The following is a 16,626-nucleotide window of genomic DNA, read 5'->3' on the forward strand; positions in this document are numbered from 1 at the left end:
AGCATGACTAATACTAGGTGACCAGGAGAGAGAAAATGAACCTGCTATTCCTGTATATTCTTGTTTTCCTACCTAGATTATATATTTCTTAACCATTAACCATTGACTCTTCCATCTAAACCCTTGTTCCACTTGGTCAACTACCCACATGACTAGGAACAGTAGACAGAATGCCTATTATGTGCTAAGGCTGGGCCAGTACAATGGGATTGATGCTGGGCTCAATGGAATTCTTAGTTTCCATCCTCATTTGCAAGATCTTGGAAATATTAGAACAGGGAAATTACCTTGTGTAAAGATGACTTTTATTCACCCAGTATTTTTGTCATCTTGGAGGCTTTCTGCCTCAGTAAGCTAACCTAGACCTAGTTCTGAAAGCCTCTAGCCTCTCTGTTCAATCTAATCTAAGCCTAGAACTTTCAGCCTCTAAGACTTACAGCTGGATACACTCACCCTTTCTCGTTCTTTCTGAACTCTGTTGGCTATTTTAGCTCAGCTGTTCTGGCTGAAACTCCCTTCCAAGCTGACTGATTCAATATGGCTTCTCTTGGCCTCTGGCTGAATTTTTCTGCTTGGTTTCATACTGACATTGGCAATATGTGCTCTAACCTTTTGTCCCCTTCTCATTTTCTGGCTGTTTCTGTTTTCACCCATGTCTAGCTTGAACTCTTGGTGTAAGCTGCATCTTGATAAGTGTCCTGGTAAACCAGCCTCATCTCTGTCTCTCTCATACGGCTCCCTCAACTAGTTCCCCTTTCCTCTCTCTTCTTAGGAGAATTGGGCATAGCCTAGTCTGTCAAATCTTTCTCTAATTCATCACCATATCTGCCACACAGTTAGATTCCACCTTCAAACATATATGCTTTCTTCTACAAAACTAACAGTCTTCCTGACAGAAACCCTTCCATCCACTTTGCATTGTTAGTCTGTAATAAGGGTTCTAGTGATAAGCAGATCTTAAAATAGACCTTTTAAGTGGGAGATCATTTCTTTTTTCAAAAAAGTGTTACCATTATGTCACAGAATCTATAACAGGTGACCTGGATATAAACAAATAACCACTTTGTTTTAAAAATAATTTTAATCATGTTCAAGGCACGGAGCTCCCTTCAGAGAGACTAGTCACAGTGATACAACAGTGAAGACACTTGACAGCTTCATTTGTCACTGAGAACCTGGATGTATAGGTGCCCTGTGTAAGACAGTTTGGGGTTTCTACTACTGTGAAGAGGCACCATGCCAAAAAGTAAAAAATAAAATAAAAATAAATAATTAAAAAAAAAAAAGAGTCACCATTTCAAGGCAATTCTTATAAAACAAAACATTGAATTAGAACTAGCTTACAGGTTCAGAGATTCAGTCCATTAACATCAAGGCAGGAAACATGGCAGCAGCTAGGCAGGCATGGCACTAGAGGAGCTGAGAGTTCTACATCTTCATCCAAAGGAAGCCAGGAGCTGTTTACAGGCAGCCAGGAGGAGGGTTTGGAAGCCCTCCCCTACAGTAACACAATTCCTCCAACAAGGCCACACCTACTACAACAAGGTAACACCTTTCAGAGCCACTTCAGGGCCATGCATATTCAAACTCCCACAGACATACATAAGTGAATGCAGTAGCAATGCCTGCCAATTTGGGGTTGGGTGGAGAGGGGGATATACTGAGTTGTCCTTAGCAGATCAATAGGGTCAATAATGTTATAGGGTTGTTTCCTTTAACTACCCCTAGAAAAGAGAAGTCCCACAAAAAGATACTTTTACAACATCTTGATACTGAGATGTGTTTCTCTTGTTCTATCCCAACTTTTCCTTTCCATTAATTTATTTATTCACTTTACATCCCAATAACAGCCCCTCCATCTTCCACTTCCTCCTCCCACAGCCCCTTTTCCTACCAATCCTTTTCAGATTTGAGAAGCAGGAAATTCCCTGTGGGTACCAACTCCAACCTGGTACCTAAAGTCATTGCAGCACTAGGCATATCTACTTCCACTGAAGCCAGGCAAGGCAGACCAGTTAGGACAGCAGGAAGCACAGGCAGGAACAGAGTCTAGGTAAGCCCCTGCTCCAGTTGTAGGGAGACCTTCATGAAAATCAATCTGCACATCTACTATATGTGTGTGTGAGGGGGGAAGGTGTAGAGATTGAGCCTTTGTATGTTCTTTGGCTGGTAGTTCAGTCTCTGGGAGACTCAAGAGTACAGCCTGTGTATTCAGGGTTGAAGTGACAAATGTAGCTGTCAACAGTATCTATCTTCACTCTTGTATCACTGTGACAAGTATCTTTGTTTGCCTTCCAAAGTCACCTCTATTATATATGGCAAATGCCTTTCCTGAAATGAGAAATAACTATACTTTCAAAACCAACATGGTTTTACTCCTCTAATACTCTTACTTTGAAACACAATAAATATAATTATATAGTTTTTCATTTTATTGGTTATTTTATTTATATTTCACATGTTATCCTCCTTCCCAGTTTCCTATCCCTTATGCCCTTCTTCCCTCTCCCTGGCTCGATGAGGGGGATCCCCCACCCACCCACGCACTCCAGTCTCAGTGCCCTAGTGTTCCCCTATCCTGCGTTATCAAGTCTTATAATTTTTTATTAGATATTTTCTTTATTTACATTTCAAATGTTGTCCCCTTTCATGTTACCCCTCCCCCCAAAAAATTCCCTAACCCATGCCCTCTCTCCCTGCTCACCAATCCACCCACTCCCGCTGCCCAGTCCTGACATTCCCCTGTACTGGGACATCTAGTCTTCTCAGGACCAAAGGCCTTTCCTCCCTTTGATGTCCAACAAGGCCATCCTCTGCTACATATGCATCTGGAGCCATGGGTCCTTCCATGTATACTCTCTGGTTCATGGTTTAGTCCCTGGGAGCTCTGAGAGTCTCGGGTGTTTCATATTGTTGTTCCTCCTATGGCGCTGAAAACCTCTTCAGCTCCTTGGGTCCTTTCTCTAGCTCCTCCACTGGGGTTCCTGTGCTCAGTTCAGTGGTTGGCTGAGAGTGTTGACTTCTGTATTTGTCATGTACTGGCAGAATCTCCCACATGACAGCTATATCAGGCTCCTGTCAGCAAGCAATTGTTGACATCCACAATAACATTTAGGTTTGGTTACTGTATATCGGATGGATCCCTCCGTGGGGCAGTCTCTGGATGGTCTTTCCCTCAGTCTCTGCTCCACACTTTGTCTCTGTATCTCTTCCTGTGGGTATTTTGTTCCCCCTTCTAAGAAGCACCAGAGTATCTAAACTTTGTTCTTTCTTCTTCTTGAGCTTCATTTGGTCTCTGAATTATATTTTGGGTATTCCAAGCTTCTGGGCTAATATCCACTTATCAGTGAGTATATACCATGTGTGTCCTTTTGTGATGGGGTTACCTCTCTCAGGATGATATTTTCTACTCTGGGTAGTTTAGATTCCTTTCTCCAATGGTCTCTGGTTTTGAATAATTCTATATTTTCTTTTCATTTCGCATTGTTGTCAACTATCAAATAGGTCATCATTTTACATTTATACTGCATTAATATTTTGATATTATAGTGATAACTTTACTGGTAGAGCCATTTAGCTTCACAAAAAAATTACAAAAAAGAGCAGAATATTTCAATACATTCCATTTTACTAAACACACTCTTCCTTTATCAATGCTTCAGACTAGAGTGTACCTATTTATAATTTATAGACCTTCACTGACACATCTTCGTCATCCCAGTTCTATAATTTAGATTAAGATTCTTATTGTTTTGTCCTGGGATTTGGCAAATATGTAACAATATCTGGACACTATTAGCTTACTAATAACCATAGTTTCACTGCCTAAGAATTCTCTTGCTTGTCTATTCATAATTTTTCTTAAACTATTTATTTTATAGTTTTTCATTTTATAATCATGCATTAAAGATATATAGATACATTACATATTATTTTAGAATATATATATGTATATATATGTATATATATGTATATATACTTTTTAATAGGCTGCTCTGTTTCCTGTAGGAATATTAATTTTTCTGTTCCACAATTTAATTAGACTTTAGAATTTAATCATTCGGTGATTTTCCTTTCTCTTTTTTGCATTAGCATTTTTTTTAATTATTATTTTCTATATTCCTTGTTTACATTCAAATGATTTTCCCTTTCCCGGTTTCCCCCTCCCTATAAGTCCCATAAGCCCTCTTCCCTTCACCCGTTCTCCAATCAACCCCCTCCTACTTCTCTGTCCTGGTACTCCCCTACAATGCTGGATCAAGCCTTTCCAGGGCCAAGGACCTCTCCTTCCTTCTTCTTGGGAATCATTTGATATGTGAATTGTGTCTTGGGTATTCAGAGCTTCTGGACTAATATCCACTTATCAGTGACTGCATTCCATGTGTGTTCTTTTGTGATTGGGTTCCCTCACTTAGAATGATATTTTCCAGATCCAACCATTTGCCTAAGAATTTCACGAATTCATTGTTTTTAATTGCTCAGTAGTATTCCATTGTATAAATATACCACGTTTTCTGCATCCATTCCTCCATTGAGGGACATCTGGATTCTTTCTAGCTTCTGGCTATTACAAATAAGGCTGCTATGAACATGGTGGAACATGTGTCCTTATGCATGCCAGGGAATCCTCTGGGTTCCTCTAATCCTCTAATCCCAGGAGGATTAGAATTTAGAATTTAATCACTCAGGTGATTTTCATTACTCCTAATATAAAACATAAAAAAGACCTTATAGGGTTTGTGGTGGCCTCTTGTGTGAGTGTGTGTGTGTGTGTGTGTATGAATGTGTGTTTGTGCAAATTTGTGATATTATTTATTGTATTCCATGTGCCTACAACACTAAAGGGCTTATGGCCCACTCAGTGAACGCTTTGGAGCTTTACCATGAATATTTAAAGGATTTTTTTTTATTTCTTTTCCCTTGTTCTGAGTGTATTCATCTTTTCCAATAACTAGAAACAATAAAATCATTCCTAAAATTTCAACTCAGAAATTCATTCACCTAGAGAAACCAAAGAGATATAAAACTGTGAGCTCAAGTGCACCATCCTGCATTGTATGTCTTCACTATGGTTCCAGAAAATTCCACTGAGTTCATTTCCTTTGTTTTACATTATGCAGCAATGTACTCAGAGGCTACCATTTCTCCAGACTTCTGTACTTCTGTTATAGCCTGTATGCCTTCTCATTTGTGAAAAAAAATGAATGAAAGACCCTAAGTATTTATATATTCATGAATTTCTACAAATGATATTTTTCATTTCTCTTTAAGTTTATAATCACAAAATATTCAATAAAATTAATGTGCATTTTTAAATAAATCTACATACTAGTAAGCAATTCACAGTCTTCTTTTCCCTTTATATGACACCAAAATTTTTTTCTAAATACTCATAAACAGGACTAGTTTGCAGCTTGATTTATCATAGGAGGTATGCCTCCTTTCTTTTCTAGGTTGGTTTTAGTTTGCGCTCAGAAATCACTACCCTGGTTGGTGCTCTTACCAAGAGATAGCTTTTATCATATTCCTGCACATTATCTTAAACTCAGATTATTTTTAACAAAATATTTAACAATAATTTTGAGTGCTTTATGGTAGATGACTATAATCAGTTAATTGAACTCCTCAACTCTCTCCCTTCCTTTATTATTGAAATATTTTAGCTTACTCAAACTTTCATATTTACTATGGCATATACATTTGCCATGTTGTCCTCTAGTATCATAACTGACACTCTTTCTTAAGACAAAAGATACTGTCACTTTCAGATATTGCTGATGAGCACTTGAAAGGCGCAGATTTTCTATTTGTCTCATTACCTTTTCATTTATCTTGCTATACTTGGTCATAACTTTGAGATAACAATGAACAAGTCCTTAATATTTCCATTGTACTAGTAGAGAGAGGATTTGATCCAATTTTAATTCTTATACAATTAAAGTCTAGGTTTAAAATCCATTTGATTAAACAAACAGATATGAACTGACTGTTCTCTTTTTCTAAGAATTTAATATAATATTCCAAAATTTCTGCACACTAATGACTTCTTTTGTATCTATTCATTTGCTGTTTTTGGCTTTATCATTCCTCTCCATTCTTTGTTCCTCCAATCATGTACTGAACCAGGTTATATACACTGGAAGAACATGTGTCAGGATTTTCCCTCATTTTCTGTCTTTCCTAAAATAGAGGGTTTGTGTCTGATAAGATTCATTCTTCTCTATGTAACCATAGAAACCAGATCTGTAGTGTACAATGAGCTTCATAATTTACATGATTTGAAAAAAAGAACTCAAGGTGTTTCTCAGCCATCCAAAGTTCTTCAGGTGAAAATTCTTTGTTTAGCTCTGTACCCCATTTTTAATAGGGTTATTTGGTTTTCTGGGGTCTAACTTCTTGCGTTCTTTGTATATATTGGATATTAGCCCTCTGTCAGATGTAGGGTCAGTGAAGATCTTTTCCCAATTTGCTGGTTGTTCAACATCATTAGTCATTAGGGAAATGCAAGTCAAAACAACCCAGAGATTTCACCTCAGACCAGTCAGAATGGCTAAGATTAGAAACTCAGGAGACAGCAAGTATTGGCAAGGATGTGGAGAAAGAGGAACATTCCTCCACTGCTGGTGGGATTGCAAGCTGATACAACCACTCTGTAAATCAGTCTGGCTGTTCCTCAGAAAACTGGGCATGACACTTCCAGAAGATCCTGCTATACCACACCTGGGCATATACCCAGAGGATTCCCCAGCATATAATAAGGATACATGCTCCACTATGTTCATAGCAGCCTTATTTATAATAGCCAGAAGCTGGAAACAACCCAGATGTCCCTCAGTGGAGGAATGGATACAAAAAAATGTGGTATATATACACAATTGAGTACTATTCAGCCATTAGAAACAATGAATTCATGAAATTCTTAAACAAATGGATAGAGCTGGAGAACATCATCCTAAGTGAGGTAACCCAGTCTCAAAGAACACTCATGGTATGCACTCACTGATAAGCAGATATTAGCCTAGATGCTTGGAATACCCAAGACATAATCCACATATCAAATGATGTCCAAGAAGAAGGAAGGAGTGGCTCCTGGTTCTGGGAAGGTTCAGTGCAGTGGTGTAGGGGAATACCAGAACAGGGAAGTGGGAAGGGGTAGATGGGGAAACAAGGGGAGGGAAGAGGACTTATGGGACTTTCAGGGAGGGGGTATCAAGGAAAGGGGAAATCATTTGAAATGTAAATAAAGAATATATCGAATAAAAAAAGAGAAAAGAACTCATTATATATACATATATATTTATATGTGTTAAAATTTGTCTCCTACACTAATGAAAACACTTTTTGATTTTATTCTTACTCTAATGTACTAGGAAGCAGGCTTTATGTACATGATGTAACAAAATGATACATTTTTCTTTTCTATTCTGTAAATGCATTTTAAGCCTAAACAAATATGGGAAATTTCATAAGGTATTTTGTTGGCAAAAATCTTATATGACTATATAAGGTACTTAAGGTTAGTGGTTATATGATGCAGCATTTTATGAAATGATGTTATATATCTAATAGTCTGATTAAAATAGTTCACCTTTCTGAAAGCAATAGCTAAAGTTACTATAACTTGAAATAAGATAATAATGATTCAAAATGAATTAAAAATTTTTGTAAATGATTATGTGTACCTTCAGGCCTTGTTTCCCTTGACTTAATATTTGAATTATATTTTATTACTTAACAAAATAAAAATCATAATAAACCTTAAATTTTCTATGGTATTTGTTGTACTCCGTAGCTGCCTGCAACTACTACGAACTGGGTTGCTGGAAAAGAAAGAAGGCCAGGATGGATGATATTTTACAGATCTAGGCCCCAACTTTAATGTCAGTCAGACCATTTAACAGTTTGGGCAAATCCCTCCCCCCAGACTCCGGGCTGAGTTCTGGGAAAGTCTTCTGGTGGTCCTTGGCTCTACTGCTCAGACAGCTGGGTGGGTCACCTGCTTAATTCAGGAATTCATAGACCTGGAGGAGCAATAAGCTTAACTCTGAGCTTCTCCACCCTAGGATAAAAATTCCTGCTGTAACCTACTTCCCTATTATGCCCTAATGTCAGATTCCTGCGGAAGTCAGGGATTGTCCTTGGCCAATGTCAAGTTTCTATCATGTGGTATGACTCCCCAATATGGCTCTGTACAGGTATTATTGGAAACTGGGAACATAGCAACTTGACATAGAAAAACTGTTTCTGGTATCTGTTCTTGGGGACTATGTTCTGTTTGGTTCCTTCTCCCATTCCCTATTCATCCATTTTAGAAAACTAAGTAGCACTGGTAATGCAGTCTTATTTTTGATATCTTTGTTGAATGTAACAACTCATAGTATATATTTGTGCCTTGATGATGATTTCTGCAATGCCAAGCCACAAGTTTCCCATTTGTAGCTTAAAATATGCCAGAGTCATCAAATGCATATTCTGGGTCAGCATATCCAACAAGTTATATATATATATATCCACAGAGCCAGATATATGAAATTTAGCTACCAATTTAGGCATCCATGGAGATATATTATTTTCCATTGACAGCAGTGTTCATGATTTTCACTCAAAACATGTAATAATAAGTTTTCTTCCAGTTTATATGCATACCTTTAGTATTAATTTTGAAGCTGTGCCATTGTAGATTTAAATTGCTACAGCTTTTTGCTGATTTTAATTTTTATGACTTATAATTTCATTCTTATCTCTGCTCATAGGCTTTGTCTTGAAGTTTGTTTTACAGCCATGTAGGGATTTTGTTTTTACATGATTCATGGAACAAAATATTTCATCTTATTTTCTTAAAAAGGGAATGTAGAACTGTCCCTTCCCCCACAGCATTGAGCTGGCTGGCAGCCCCCACTCTTCAGCTGGTGTTATCTCCGGCCTTTGTTCCTTGGAACAATAAGGTGCTTTCACCTTGACTACCTCAAGGCAGTCTCACCTGGAAGCCAGCAGAGACCCGCCAGACTGGAAGCAGGAGACCCGCTGAGAATTGGAGCCAAGGAGTTCTCGGCCTGCCCTTTGATGTGATCACCTTCTTGGGGGGGGGGGCAGGGTTGTTTCCTAAAGACTATATATCTTGGCATAATAATATTAAAGTCAGTCCTGACCGGCAACTGTCGCCTCCACTCAATCTCTTTCGCCCCCTTCCCGTTACCCCCAGAATTCTCTTCCAGGTATTCCGGTTTGCATGTGGCCGCCGGCGGCTACATAGAACTATAAGATGATACAGCATTTCCAATTCTACATTTATATAATAAAAAGAGTAGAAACTAGGGTCTCAAATTGGTAACTGCTATCTTTTTATTGAAATATTATTCACAACAACCAAATATGGAAACAAGCCAATATTCCATTGAAAGCTGGAAGAATAAAAAATCTGATATGTGTGTGTGTATATATATATATATGCATAAAAAATTCTTGAGATTTCCTTTTCAACAATATTAGAGCTTATACCTAATTAGAAATATATGTATCAGATTATATAATCTATATTATATAATGTACAATATATGCATATATGTATATTAATTATAATTCAGTCTTCAAAAATAAGAAAATGGTACCATATATGGCAACTGTGTTAATTTAGGAATGCAATGAAAAGTGAAATGAACCATGTATAGAAGGACAAATGCTGCTGCTTTTCACTTACATGAGTTTTGTAATGTATCCATAAAAGCAGTTTAGAATGGTGGTTGCCAAGGGTTACAGGAAGCAGACAATAGTGAAAGGGTATAAAGTTTACTGTACGCAGAAGAAATAAATTCTTGAGATTGTTTTTTCAGAAACATAGAGCTTATACCCAATCTGATATTGTACGTTCAAAATTTTTTTTGACAATGTAATTTTTCTTTCTTTCCAAAAGAAGTTTTAATGAGCTAATCCTTTGATAATTTTATGGATGTATAATAATGCATTGTGGTTATTTTAAAATAGTCTTTGCCTCACTCATATTACTCCTGATCTTTTCTAAATCCGTTTCTCACACTTGTGATTATATTTTAGGCCTATTGCTATTGACCATGGATTTAGAACTATCCATTGTAGCCTCATGCACTCCTCAATGGGTTTACAGTTGAAGACAGTGACTATCTTTCTCCAAGAATCTATGAGTAATAAATAATTCATGAGGGACTCAGCCCTTCCTTATCCATAATTGACCACTGATATGCCCAGTCTTCTGCAGGCCCACTGAAACCAACCCTAGCTACCCTAAGATTATGATGACTTTACCCAGAAAATAGCATTTGATAGCTCTTCTCCCCATACTCTGGCTCTTAGACTTGCCTCCCCTGACTCCTGTAATGATCACTAGACCTTATGGGGGATATTTATGCCTGTGCCTATAGATAAAAGCTTCTCTGGGCCTTAATAAGAGCTGCTTCTCTTTATAATAAATGGTGGTGAGTGCAGGTAACAAGCCTGCATAAGGTGGTGAGAATACATGATATGTTAATTATTCTGAGGACAAACAAGTCTATTTGCATACACTTAAAAAGATTCAAATAATCTTCAGTAGGTAGCAGTTACTTTGGCTACTGTGATTAAGATGGTACTATTATGATATTCATATATCCAAACTCTGAATTTGTAAAATGAATGAATCACATACAGGTAAAAAACATGAATTGTGTCTCAGTGAATATGACTCAAAAACTGATGCTTCTCTGAAGATTCGAATTCTTACATGTTCAAGTAATTCTCTGTCTTTGGAACTGACACAGAAATCCATGGTTGATGTACATTGTGTTTTCATTCACCTTGTGAATTCTTTGTGAAAACAAGGTGAGATTTGTTGGCAGCTTTTATTGATCTCTCCCCAGGCTTTGACCTTAAGAGCCCACCTATGGCTAAGTTGTTTGGTGTCAACAGAGACCAGAGAGAAGATGATGTCTCTTAAGTTCCTCAAATTCCCCAAGGTTTAGAGTCAATAGCATAAGTCTCCTGAAAAGTCTCATAACAAATTTGTGAGGTCAAAGGTTTCCCTTTCACTTTGTAAACACACAGCCTTGTGATATGATAGATATTATTGACATCATAAAATGCATCTTTTCTAAGTGTCAAAAGTATAAAAAATGAGTATTGTTAAATAGTTACAGACCTTTAAAAATACTTCCAAGCCTGCAGAGACTTTATGCACTAGGATGGAGGAGGAGTATGGGATTCATCCCCTTAGAGTATTAGGGGAGATGGATGGAGAGGAACTCTGTGAGGGGGTACTTGGAAAAGGACAGTGAACGGGATGGAAAATTAATACATAAGTAAATAAATGCAAAAACACATAGATATCAGTTCAGAATCAAATGTAAAATTTAAAAATAATATTATTTGGACTATAGTAATATATATTAAAACTCGCAATATATCAGGTCAACACATTCATTTGTTTAAAAATAAATATGTATACACATACATTCACTCAGTGATTGCTGTGGTCTTACTTTGTGGAATATATTGCATATTTCTCTGTGTTTAATACTTTGTGAATATTTTAGGCAATTAATGTCAGACGTTCTTACATTTATTAGCTTATGTGTTTGAGACAAGATTTTTTTTTAAAGATTTATTTATTATTATATCTAAGTACACTGTACTGTCTTCAGATGCACCAGAAGAGTATGTCAGATCTCATTACAGATGGTTGTGAGCCACCATGTGGTTGCTGGGATTTGAACTCAGGACCTTTGGAAGAGCAGTCGGGACTCTTAACCACTGAGCCATCTCTCCAGCTCTGAGACAAGATCTTTTGTAGCTTAGGGTAGTTTCAAATTATATGTTGCTGAGGATATCCTTGAAATCTTGGTGTTCCTAATCACCACTTCTCAAGTGCTTTCTTAGTTTGGGTTTTATTGCTGTGAACAGATACCAGGACCAAGGTAACTCTTATAAGGGGCAATATTTCATTTGAGCTTACAGGATCAAAGGTTCAGTTCATTATCATCATACCAGGAAGTGTGGCAGTGTCCAGGCAGGCATGGCATTGGAGAAGGAGCTGAGCGTTCTACATCTTTATGAAAAGGAAGTCAGGAGTAGACTATCTCTCATGTGGCTAGGAGAAGGGTCTCAAAGCCCAGCCCCACTTTGACACACTTCTTCCAACAAGGCCACACCTAGTAATAGTGCCTAGCATACTCAGACCACCACAAGTGCTGAGATTGTAAGCAAATGCATGCAAATTTTAAAAGCTCTTGAACTTTTTGTTAGCAAGGGGTACTGAAAAATAAAGATACATATTTCTACATTTCTACACACTTGTTTTGATAAATCTTCACATGGTGAATTTCTTAGTCTTTCAATGAAAATGAGATTTGACACTTTACAATGGCTTAGTATATCATAACTTCAGAGAGCAAAGCCTTAAAAAAAATCTCTTTTCATTATAAATTTATATAATTGTAATCTACTAAATTTCAGAGATTTCTGTTAACAGGGCTAGCATTGTGCTCTATAGCTTCCATAATCTTCTTTTGAATATATATATATATATATATATATATATATATATATATATATATATATAACAAGATATTATCTCCTGATAGCAACATTATCTTATAAAACTCACATTTCCTATATTAACATGTATATTATCTTTTTAAGTCATACTTTTATCATAAACCAAATAAAATAGAGATGTTTAACTCTACTTGCACTGTTATACCAAGGGTCCATCAACTGGACAATCTATAAACAGTGGGATTCTATTTCTTACAGTTAAGGGAATTGGTAGGTCAAATCTCAAAGTGGGGACAGATTAAGTCCCACAGATGATATACTGCGGTTGAACATCTACAGGAAGAATGTCTACATTGTAAAAGACTAGTCCTCATAGAATCACTGAAAGTATTTTCAGATATTTTGATTTCTTCTTTTCTAGGAGATATAGCCACAAATACAAAGCTTAAGAATTCAAATACTGATTCTCTGTAAACACATTATTTTTAGGTATCAGCCAGCTTCTCAGGAAAAGCAGGATCTCCTTTTATAGAACATGTTCACAGTGTTTGGCTTGCCAGCTAAAATATAATAATATTATTCTATGAATTTAGATCTGTGAGATAGTACTTGGATTTCTTTTAAATTAGGCTCTACTTTTATAGATGATAGCATATTATTCTCTAAATAGAAATAGCATACAGTATTAACTTAATAGATAAGTGTTTAATTATTAGAAGAATAATTTGGTAATTTGCATTTTAATGTCTGGCTTTTAAAAGGCCTTTACTTTCTATTAATGATTCCCTGAGCAATTTGCTTATAACTGTCACATGATAACAGAACTGTAGTCTGGATTGACTTTATATTAGTCTGCAGATTATAATGTCTTTTAACATCCTTATAAAAGATTTTGCTTTATCTATCCTTGAGGACTTACTAAAGGCTACAGGCCTTTGCATTATTTAAATTAGTCTCTCTAACTTAGACTGTTTGCCTGAGGATCGTTCCCTATTTCAGACACTAGGGAAGTAACTACTGTCTGTATAATAAAAAACTTTATTCCTTTATTTGTTCACAGTTCCTTGTTTGTTAGACCCTTTAATATGTGTCGAATTGTGCCAGGATGCTGAGATTAGAAAGAAATAATCCCTTCTGTGGCACGGAAGTCTCAAATCTGGCACTCTAGTGGCTGAGAGTATTGGGACCTTTCCAAATATTCATTATTCAGGTTTCCTTAGTGACAGAATCTTGATTTTTATTTAAGACAATGATGTTCTCAGGTGAAACACTATAGCTGTCATCATCTCTGTCCAATTTATGTAAGCAAAATTGATGGGATGTTAATTCTAAAAAAAAGAATAAAAGAAAATTAACGTTAATTTTGATAATGACTTATCCAAAAGGATATTTTGCTGTTCTTGTTCTTCTTGTCTTGAGTAGAGAACTTAAGATCAGTTCTATGTGTGTCCTGTGACCTTCAGAATGGGTCACTGTGTAAGAACAACTGAGTATAATGAAGAAAACAGCCTCAAGACATGTGAATACACATTGTGGCAAGGTACAGGATTCTTGGAGATAATTAATTCACACATGATACCATATTTTTGTAATCAAAACCTGAGGCAATTCCTAAGGAATATATTTACCTGAAATTGCATTAAATGTGCACTCAAATTAAGCATGCAGATTCTTAGCTTGGAAGAATGCAGAGTATTTCCAGTTCATCACACCACTATTAATGTTCTGATTTCTCTTTTTCTGTATCCCTCTTCTGTGCCCTTCCATTCTGAGGAATAAGCTTTGCAAGAAAGCAGACACTGGATTTTTATATTAATATGTCTATAGTGACTGAAAATAATGATTTGCATAAAGCCTAAATGTGTGTTGAATTTAAGAATGATTTATCAGACAGTCACTGAGTGTGGGCAAAAGTCTTAATTTCAGCCAGCCAGACGCAGGGGCAGGTAGATCTCTGAGTTCAAGGTCTACAGAGCAAATTCTAGGACAGCCAAGGTTACAAAGAGAAACATCTTTTAAAAATCAAAAACCAAAACAAGAGCAACAAGATAAATGAGTAAAAAAGACTTGGTGGAAATGGAAAGCGTATAGATTACACAGATGGAACTTTCTTAGTAGAAACAGTAGTTTGTTTTGTCTGGCATGGTGTAGCTACTAGCAGAGCCAGTTCTGTCTGCTTAGGCAGAGTAACTTAAAATAGGAGGCATGCTTTCTGAGATTCTGTGTAAATACTTTCTGGCTGAAAACCTAATACCAATGCTTCATTTTAATATTTCATAAATCATCAGGAAATACATGAGTCTTCAGGTAGAACTATTTCAAATTTTCTAAGGAACCAGTGAGTGTACAGGGAAGGATCCATGGCTCCAGATACATATGCAGCAGAGGATGGCCTTGTTGACAGCAGTGGGAGGGGAGGCCCTTGGTCCTGGGGAGGTTTGATGCCCCAGCAGAGAGGGATGCTGGAGTGGTGGGGAAGGAAAAGGAAGGTGTGGATGATCGGGGGAGCCCTCTCATACAAGCAAATGGGAGGGCAGATTTGGGGTGGAGGTTTGTTGGAGGAGGGGTAACTGGGAAGTGGGATATCATTTGAGATGTAAACAAATGGAATGATTAATTTAAAAAAAAAGAAAGAAAATTGCAATGGACCTAGTGAATGGGAATCAGGCTGGCAATAGAAAAGTTAGTGCTATCATAGGAAGGCAGACTTTATCAATATTAATTTTACTGTATATAAAATTACACATAAGTCTATCTGTACACAGACTTGCAATGAATTTGTAAATTCCTTTATATGCATCTAGGTATAATTTATATTATATTATTCCACATATTTTATTGAAGAAAATCATCTTTTAGTTACAAGAGCTTAAATTACTCTTACTCTAGGCAATCTTCCATTTCTTCAGCATTGTGTCCCCTGCAATGCTATTGTTAGGTTATCTTTTGCATGCTGATATCTGTTAAACAATGTTATTTGCAAAAATATATACATTTTGATAGATTGCCTTGAGTCTCATTTAAAAATTATAAACACTCTTATTCAGTCTTCTGTTACACTGGCAAAATATCTGAGACAAATAACTTAAAATTGAGAAAATTTACTTCATGTTCTCAGGAGTTCAGGTGTGTTGGCAGCTTAGGCACATTGCTTTGGCGCTGAGGTAAGGAACAGTATTGTGTAGGGACATATGGTAGAGTGAATTTGAACATTCATGGTTACCAGGAAGCTGCAACCAAGGCAGAGCAAGTGGGGTTACAGCATATACCACTGGATCAATCCATTCAGTCACCTAACTCCCTTCTGTTGCCATCTTTGTTCTGAAGTTTCTACACAGTTTCTTTTTTAATTGAATATATTCTTCATTTACATTTCAAACGTGATACCCTTTTCTGGTTTCCCCTCCCTCCCAGAAAACTCCCACCCATTCTCCTCCCCCTGCCTCCAAGAAGATGCCCCTCTGCCTGACCCACTGGACATACCCCCCTCTATCTCCCCACTCTGGGGCATCTATGGAGCCTTCATAGGCCCAAGGACCTCTCCTCTCAATGATGCCTGACAAGACATTCCTCCACCACAATTGTGGCTGGAACCATGTTTACCCCTTGGTGGATGACTTAGTCCCTAAGAGCCCTGGGGCGACTGGTTGACCAACATCTTCATTCTTCCCATGAGGCTGCAAACCTATCTAACTCCTCCAGTCCTCCCTCCTACTCCTCCATCGATGACCCCCGCTCTCAGTTCAATGGTTGGCTGTTAGCACTTCCCCTGTATTTGTAAGGCTCTGGCAGAGCCCCTCAGGAGATAGTCATAACAGGTTCCTTTCTGCAATCTCTTCTTGGCATCCACAATAGTGTCAGGGTTTGGTGACTGACACTATTTTACAGGATGAATCTCCAAGTATGACAATCTCTGGATGGCCTTTCCTTCAGTCTCTGTTCTATGCTTTTTCTCTTTATTTGCTTCTGTGAGTATTTTGTTCCCTTTCTCAGAAAACCTAAGTCACACACTTTGGTCTTCCTTCTTCTTGAGCTTCATGTGGTCTGTGAATTGTACCTTGTTTTTTCTGAGCTTTTAGGCTAATAACCACTTATCAGTGAGTACACATTATGTGCATTCTTTTG

This window comes from Apodemus sylvaticus, chromosome 8 (assembly GCF_947179515.1).
Source record: "Apodemus sylvaticus chromosome 8, mApoSyl1.1, whole genome shotgun sequence".
Classification (NCBI taxonomy): Eukaryota; Metazoa; Chordata; class Mammalia; order Rodentia; family Muridae; genus Apodemus; species Apodemus sylvaticus.